The 7,439-nt window shown below is 54.9% G+C and overlaps 1 long non-coding RNA gene across 1 annotated transcript; it reads left to right on the top strand.

Annotated features, from left to right (window-relative positions):
• Positions 1–1,595: 1,595 nt before the first annotated feature.
• On the top strand, positions 1,596–7,175 carry LOC149128288 (uncharacterized). Its single transcript, XR_016216674.1, has 4 exons — positions 1,596–2,233; positions 3,706–3,883; positions 5,289–5,374; positions 6,279–7,175. It is a non-coding gene; the product is annotated as an uncharacterized LOC149128288 (long non-coding RNA).
• The last annotated feature ends 264 nt before the right edge of the window (positions 7,176–7,439 follow it).

Here is a 7,439-nt window from a genome sequence, read left to right as displayed (position 1 = left end):
GATGCCCACCGTGCTAAGTCCAGGGGGCAGCGTAAACCTTTGTGATTTCAGGGTCTCGGCTCTGCCTGTACCTTTGTGTCTCTCCTGAATTTCTTTTCTTTTCTTTTCTTTTTTTTATAAGATTTTATTTAAGAGGTAGAGTTAGAGAGAGAGAGAGAGAGAGAGAGAGAGAGAGAGGTCTTTCATCCATTGGTTCATTCTCCAAATGGCCACAATGTCCGGAGCTGGGCCAATCTGAAGCCAGGAGCCAGGAGCTTCTTCCAGGTCTCCCATGGGGTGCAGGGGCCCAAGCACCTGGGCCATCTTCCACTGCCTTCCCAGGCTATAGCAGAGAGCTGGATCGGAAGTGGAGCAGCCAGGATTCGAACCAGTGTCCATAAGGGTTGCTGGCGCCACAGGTGGAGGTTTAACCTACTATGCTATAGCGCCAGCCCCACTCTTGAATTTCATACGGGACTCTGTTCAGAGGTGCTGCAAGCCAAGGAGGAGCTACCAGGGCCTGGTCAAGTTTACAGCAAAGGCACTGGGGTAGGGGCTCAGCTTCACTAAGTCCCAGACAAGCCCCCTACATACAGGAGGTGTACACAGCAGGCAGGAATGTGAATCCAAAATGCATAATTAATTTTCTGTAATGCTTATGGAGAACTTGAGTGACTCAAAGCTCTACACTTGGGGCTGGCACTGTGGTGTAGCAGGTAAAGCCGCCTCTTATGCCAGCATCCCATACAGGCACTGGTTCCCGTCCCAGCTGCTCTGCTTCTGACCCAGCTCCCTGCTGATGCACCTGGGGAGGCAGTGGAGAATGGCCCACGTGCTCGGGCCCCTGCATGCACGTGGGACACCCGGATGAAGCTCCTGGCTCCTGGCTTTGGCCTGGCCCAGTGCTGCCCATTGTGGCCACCTGGGGAGTGAACTTGTGGATGGAAGACCCCTCTCTCTCTCTGGCCCTCCTTCTCTCTCTGGAACTCTGCCTTTCAAAATAAATAAATAATCTTTAAAAAAAATATGCACTATACACATAGTAGGTCCTTAGGTTCTGTTACTAGTCTCTGCTTAAAGAGGGGGAAAGTGAGGCTCACAGCAAGAGTGGGAGCCCAGCCCAGGGACCCAGCCAGCTCCTCTGGAGACCACAGGCTCAGCAGGCGGAGCCCAGCCCCCAGCCCCCCGACCAGAGGCTCAGCTCCTTCCTGCTCTGGCACCAGAGAGGACCTGCCTCAGCCGTGTGTGGAAGCCATCAGCACCCTTTCCCTTGGAAGGGGCACCCTCCTCCCTGCGTCCTGGCCTTGACCTCTCTCTCACCTCCCCGACCCCCTCACTTTACTTTCTCGACACCGGCTTGGGGGGCAGTTTTGTTCAACGCGGTCCTAGATCGCATCAGCTCCTAGATCGCATCAGCGCCACTCACCACACCCCCCCCCCCGCCCCCCGAGAGCAGCCGCAGCCCACAGGGTGAAGCTCTCGCTCTCTGTCTCCTACCTCGTGAGAACAGGAAGGAAGCGAGCCTTTCCACACGTTGCGCACAGCCCCCATCCCGGCGAGGGGCTTGGCAAACAGTTGCGGTGACAACGCCAGGTTGGTGACAGACGTTGCTGTCACAGTTACAGCTGCCTCCTGCAAGTCCCAGCCTTTGTCCTTGCTTCACTCTGAAAATTCCCCATGGAACAAGTCTAGTCCCTTATTTATGTGAAAACACATCTAGATATTCGAGCTCCTGCAGTCTCATTTTCCAGTCAACACAGCACCCCAGAATGTCTGGGGGGCCCTCTGTCACCCCCACTATGCTCTCTCCACACTCGCTCCCCTTCCTGTGAAGGGGAGGCGGGAAGCAGAAGACCCCAGCTTTCACCCAGGGCCCAGCGTTCCCCACCTGCTTCTGCTCCTGGCTCTCTCTGGTTTATGCACCTGCTTCCTCTCCACTCCCCTTGGCTCATGCACCTGTTGGCGGGGGTGGCCGGCATAGAGGCCCTTGTCTTCGCCTAAGAAAAGAATTTCACCGCGAGACTGTGAGTAGTGAGTAGTGGTAAGAAGGCAGCAAGGTTAAATGGCGTAGGACATCCATTGGAAGGGGTGGATGCTGCGACCAGCAGATCTGAGACAGGGCCCCGCGTTCAGACTGACGGAAGCAGGGTTACGTAGCTGTGCGGAGAGAACACACCTGCCAGGCCGGGCGGGCGGCTCAGCAAAGGGCTGAGAACTGACAGCACAGTCTGCATTCAGACTGGGGTTCACAAGGGTAAGGGCTCCAGGTCGTCGGCCTCCCCTTCTTCCTCCCACCCTCTTCTCTTGGACAAAGGGTTTGCCGGGTGTGAAACGGGTGGAATTCCTCCCAGGGTTTCATTACGCAGTGTTATCAGGCTGGCTGGGCAGAGAGGATTCTCCGGGGGGCTGTGCTTCGGGGGGAAGCCGGGACGGCCTCTCAGGTTCCTGGGGAGTGGGCAGGACTCTAGTGGGAGAGCAGGCCTGCTTCCAGGCTGCCACGTTCCTTTCACTCATCTTGGGGCTGGTTTCTTTCTTTCTTTCTTTCTTTTTTATTTGACAGTGAGAGAGAGAGAGAGAGAGAGAGAGAGAGAGAGAGAGAGAAAGGTCTTCCTTCCATTGGTTCACCCCCAAAATGGCCGCTACAGCCGGTGCTGTGCCGATCCAAAGCCAGGAGCCAGGTGCTTCCTCCTGGTCTCCCATGCAGGTGCAGTGGCCCAAGCACTTGGGCCATCCTCCACTGCCTTCCTGGGCCACAGCAGAGAGCTGGACTGGAAGAGGAGCAGCCAGGACTAGAACCTGGCGCCCATATGGGATGCTGGTGCCACAGGTGGAGGATTAACCAAGTGAGCTACGGCATCGATCCCTGGGCCTGGTTTCTACCTTCCTACCTCACATCACTGCCTCGCATTTTGACTCACTTTCTTCTTTCCTCCTCCGTTTTCTGCAGTCCAGCATCTCACTCCCCTGCTCCAAGGTGCCCACAGGGTGGGCTCCAAGCTCCTGGCCATGACCTTCAAGGCCCAGTGTGATCTAGGCCTGGTTCTCCCTTTCCACACCATCCCAGACATCAGGTGCTGTCCTGAGCGGATCATGCTTCCATAGTCACTTGGGATGCATGTGATTTGCTCAGTCCCATGAGATGCGAGTAGGGACGGTACACGTCGCTCCCGGCAGACACTGCTGGCATGGTGAGCCAAATAATGCTTTCTGGCTACTGGCTCACGCAGAACGAGCTGTTAGGTTCCAGCCAAGTCAAAATCAAGCCGTGCATTCTCCGTCAGCGCGTTTCTCTGGCCTGCCTCCCAAGTGCAGCGTCCCCTTCTGAATCCCTTAAAGACTCCGGACGCCTTATTCAGCCTGGTGGTTCTCCAGATGTCCATCGCTACCTCCTCATCTGTTGAAAGATGAGACTTTCTCTTTCCCTTGTCCTCAAACCTTGTCCCCTTGTTCTGTTGACAAGCTGGACTTCAGTAACAAGCAGGTGGGAGTCCTCTGTGTCTCTCTGTCTCTGTCTCTGTCTCTGTCTCTGTCTCTCTTGCTTGCTTTCTACCTCGCAAATACATAAAATAAACAGCGAGCAGCAGAGTGATCAAGGGCATGGAATTCTTAGGCAGACCTGGGTTCAAGTCTTGACTACCAATTATTTGCCATAAATCCTGGGGGTGGGGGGCTCCTTATCTCTTCTAAGCCTCAGTTTCCTCATCTGTAAACTGGGGACACTGTCAGCCTCACAGGGTGTCCATAAAGAGCGCATGGGAAAATGCATTCAGCAAGTGCGGAGCTCCCCCAACGAGTCAGGCCCTGTGTGGCCAGGGAAAGCTTCCTGGAGGAAGAGGCAGCTGAGATGGCCGCTGAAGGCTGAGAAGGAGACAGAGCCACAGAGAGAGCTGGGAGAACTTTCCAGGTAGGGGGCCGCTGCACTGGCCCAAGGCGACGTGTCCATCTCTAACCATGCCGCTGTCAACCAGGAACACCAAGACCACAGGTTACCCCCCGCCAAGACCCCCTTTTCTCACTTATACTTAGTTCACCAGAGTGAGCTGTCTGGGATGAGCCATTAACCCTCTCTCCAGACGGTAAGCACTGGGCTGCGTGCAACCAGAGACGGGAAAATCAGAGATGTCAACAGAGCCAAGTTTACTCTGGGCTCAGGGCCACCTGGGTAAGCTGATTAAAGACACCGCTTATTGCTGCCACCAGGGACTGCAGCCCTCTGGGTTTGCTTGTCCTCCTGGGCGGAACCTGGGCAGCAGATAGCGCCAGGAGGAAAGTAAACGGGCGGGTCTAATTTTCCCCAGGGTGACTGTGGGGCCCCAGCGGTGGCCGCTCCCTTGGCAGAGTCAGGTCCCTCCATTCCTGGAAAGCACCTGTGGAACAGCAGTGTCAACACTGACCCCGAGGCCTGGTGGCTGGAACTCAACTCACCATTAGCTGGGACCCAGGGCATGCTCAGTCTTTCCTGCCAGGTCTGTCTTGGTCTGTCCTTGCCTCCCTTGAGATCCGCAGAGCCATGTCCTGCAAATTTCAGCCCCCAGCAGGGCCTCCAGAGGGCTTCCTTGAGCAGCAGAGAAGCAACACACCCCAGAATCCAGCCTCGTCAGAGCCTCCCCACTCGGTCAGGTGTCCCCTAATAAAGGAATGAGAAGCGAGTTTCGGTCGGAGAACCCACAGGCTTCCCCGCTGTGCCTTAGAGCCATGGGCTTTCAGCCCACAGAACCCGAGTGCTGGAATGTTCCACAGGGGCACGGAAGCTCTCTGTGATGGCAGTTAACACAGCACCGGGTCTGCCTGCCTCCATTCTGAGTCCAAGGCAGACGTCGCCCCTGACCACTGGCTGTGTTTCAGTGCCAAAGTCTGACCAGGAAATGACAGATATTCTAAATACAAGAGTATTTCCAAAAGGTTTTGTAAAAATGGAATAAAAAGATAAGCTTTTAGAGAAAAAAATAGTAATAATTAAAATGCATGCACCGTTTTTTCGGGATATGCATTTTCCCCTGAACTCTGCGAAGATCCTTTGGACAAGTTCATGCTGTGCTTACAAGGAAGGGTCAGTGTGGTCTGAAAGAACAAGGGAACCTGTGGGGCTGCCCGGCTGGGCACCCTGCTTCCTGGTGCCATCCTGGCTGGCACTGCGCCTGTGCCCAACATGCTGGAGAGCCGGCTCCCAGTATGGCCTCCCTGCCACTACAAGACAACGGGAAAAGGGGGACACCTGAGCTTCTGGCACTTGTAGACTTCTGAGAGTCACCAGGGGTGGCCCCCAGCCGTGGATGCCACTGAACATTCTCTGATCTTTCCCTCCTCAGATCTCATGCCCCAGGGGGACGAGGATTCCCTGGGAACCAGAAGCCCCAGGCCAGGTCCCTCCACTCATTTACCTCGTAACCTTTTGGTAAGTCACCCCCTATCCCAGCTCTCAGTTTCCCCATCTGCAGAGTGGGGAGATTGGACTTGCTCAAGGACAGCTGTCATCTGGGACTGAGTGCTGAATAGAGGAACATGTGGCTAGGGGTATGCGTGTTGCTCAGGATTCTGGGGCCACAGCCAGTGGTCAGGGGCGACGTCTGCCTTGGACTCAGAATGGAGGCAGGCAGACCAGGTGCTGTGTTAACTGCCATCACAGAGAGCTTCCGTGCCCCTGTGGAACATTCCAGCACTCGGGTTCTGTGGGCTGAAAGCCCATGGCTCTAAGGCACAGCGGGGAAGCCTGTGGGTTCTCCGACCGAGACTCAGTTCTGCGGGTCACCTTTCCTAAAGGAATGAGTGACAGGAACAGGACCCCGGGTCCAAGAAGTGCCAAGAAGGATGAGCTAAGTGGGGTGATGTTTCTAACCTGGAGGTGTTCGGCAGACCTGCTCCTTTTCTGCCCAGCCTGAGATACTGCCGACAGCCAGACAAACCGGAGGGTGTGGGTGAGGCTGGTCCTCTTTCCCCAGCAGTGGGCTCAGCAGCAGCGAGTGCTGTCCAGGGCAGGAAGGACGCCGCCTCCAACCTCAGTTCACCAGAAGAGCCAAGTGGGCCTGGGCAGTGGAGGGGGGGGGTGTCCCTCTGAAGCCCTGCACTCTGCCCCCACAGCCAGCTGTTCTCGGCTTTAGTCCTTGCTCACCCACCCCTGCGGCCAAGGAGTCCCTTCTCTGATCTCTTCTCTTCTGCAGCCCCTGCAGGGCTTCTTCTCCATCCCAGTCCTTCTTGGGTCCAGCACAAGCTGTCCTCCCCAGTTACTGAGCTAAGAATCCCTCCCTCCTTCCCTTCCAAATAGCCCCACTGTTTCAGCCCTCGGCTCCTCCCCTACCCAGGTTCCAGTCCCTGAGCCTGCAGATGTCATGCGAGAAGAGGAAGCCGGGGAGGGAAGTTCCCGACTTGGTCACGGATACTTCCTCATCCCTTCTGCTTCCAGGCCCTGACATGGCTCTTGGTATCAACAACAACAGCATAGCATAAATCTTTATCTTAGCTACAAGTAACACCTTGACAGTAGGGACTCCATTTTAGAGCGCTGAGACTCCATCTTGAGAGAGCACCCCCCAACACACACACACACCATGAGACTCTGGTCTGAAACTATGATCTGAAAAATCCCAGTCAAGGCTGGCGCCGCGGCTCACTAGGCTAATCCTCCACCTTGCAGCGCCGGCACACCGGGTTCTAGTCCCGGTTGGGGCGCCGGATTCTGTCCCGGTTGCCCCTCTTCCAGGCCAGCTCTCTGCTGTGGCCAGGGAGTGCAGTGGAGGATGGCCCAAATGCTTGGGCCCTGCACCCCATGGGAGACCAGGAGAAGCACCTGGCTCCTGCCATCGGATCAGCGCGGTGCGCCGGCCGCATGGGCCGCGGCGGCCATTGAGGGGTGAACCAACGGCAAAGGAAGACCTTTCTCTCTGTCTCTCTCTCCCTCACTGTCCACTCTGCCTGTCAAAAAATAAAAAAATAAAAAACATCCCAGTCAATAGCAGTCCCCTACATCACACTTGGCAGAGCATAGAAACCTCCTAGCATGATCGCTCAAGCTTAAAAGCAGATAGGCTGCACCTGGGTTAATGATAAGATTGTAATTTGTCTATGTCCCACATATGATTTAGGCCAATACCTGGATTCATGTCAAAATTAGAATTGGAATTGTTAAGATTGTAATTGTAATTGTAATTGGTATTGCCAAGATTATAATTGATATTAGTTTTGCATAGGCCTTAGGTCAGCTTGACCCCAGTAACCATGTACTCCTACCTGATCCTAGCAACCATGTATTCCCTCCTCCTGTTTATGTGGTTTTTGCTTTTTATAAACCCTGTTGCTTTCGGCTTTGGGGTCAAGAATTCTTGGGGGCCTGAGCCTGCTCTTGGCCGCTGGCAATAAAGGTCTCCAAAATTTATCAGTGTGTGGCGGTCCTCTGTCAGTACTCACTAAGGCACAACAATACCTGTACTTTAATTTTTAAAAGATTTTATTTATTTTATTTGAGA

Source organism: Oryctolagus cuniculus, chromosome 1 (assembly GCF_051225735.1).
Source record: "Oryctolagus cuniculus isolate XC-2025 breed Fujian yellow rabbit chromosome 1, ASM5122573v1, whole genome shotgun sequence".
Lineage (NCBI taxonomy): Eukaryota > Metazoa > Chordata > Mammalia > Lagomorpha > Leporidae > Oryctolagus > Oryctolagus cuniculus.
Note: the sequence above shows the minus strand (reverse complement) of the source record. Positions and strands in the feature narration are given on the sequence as shown.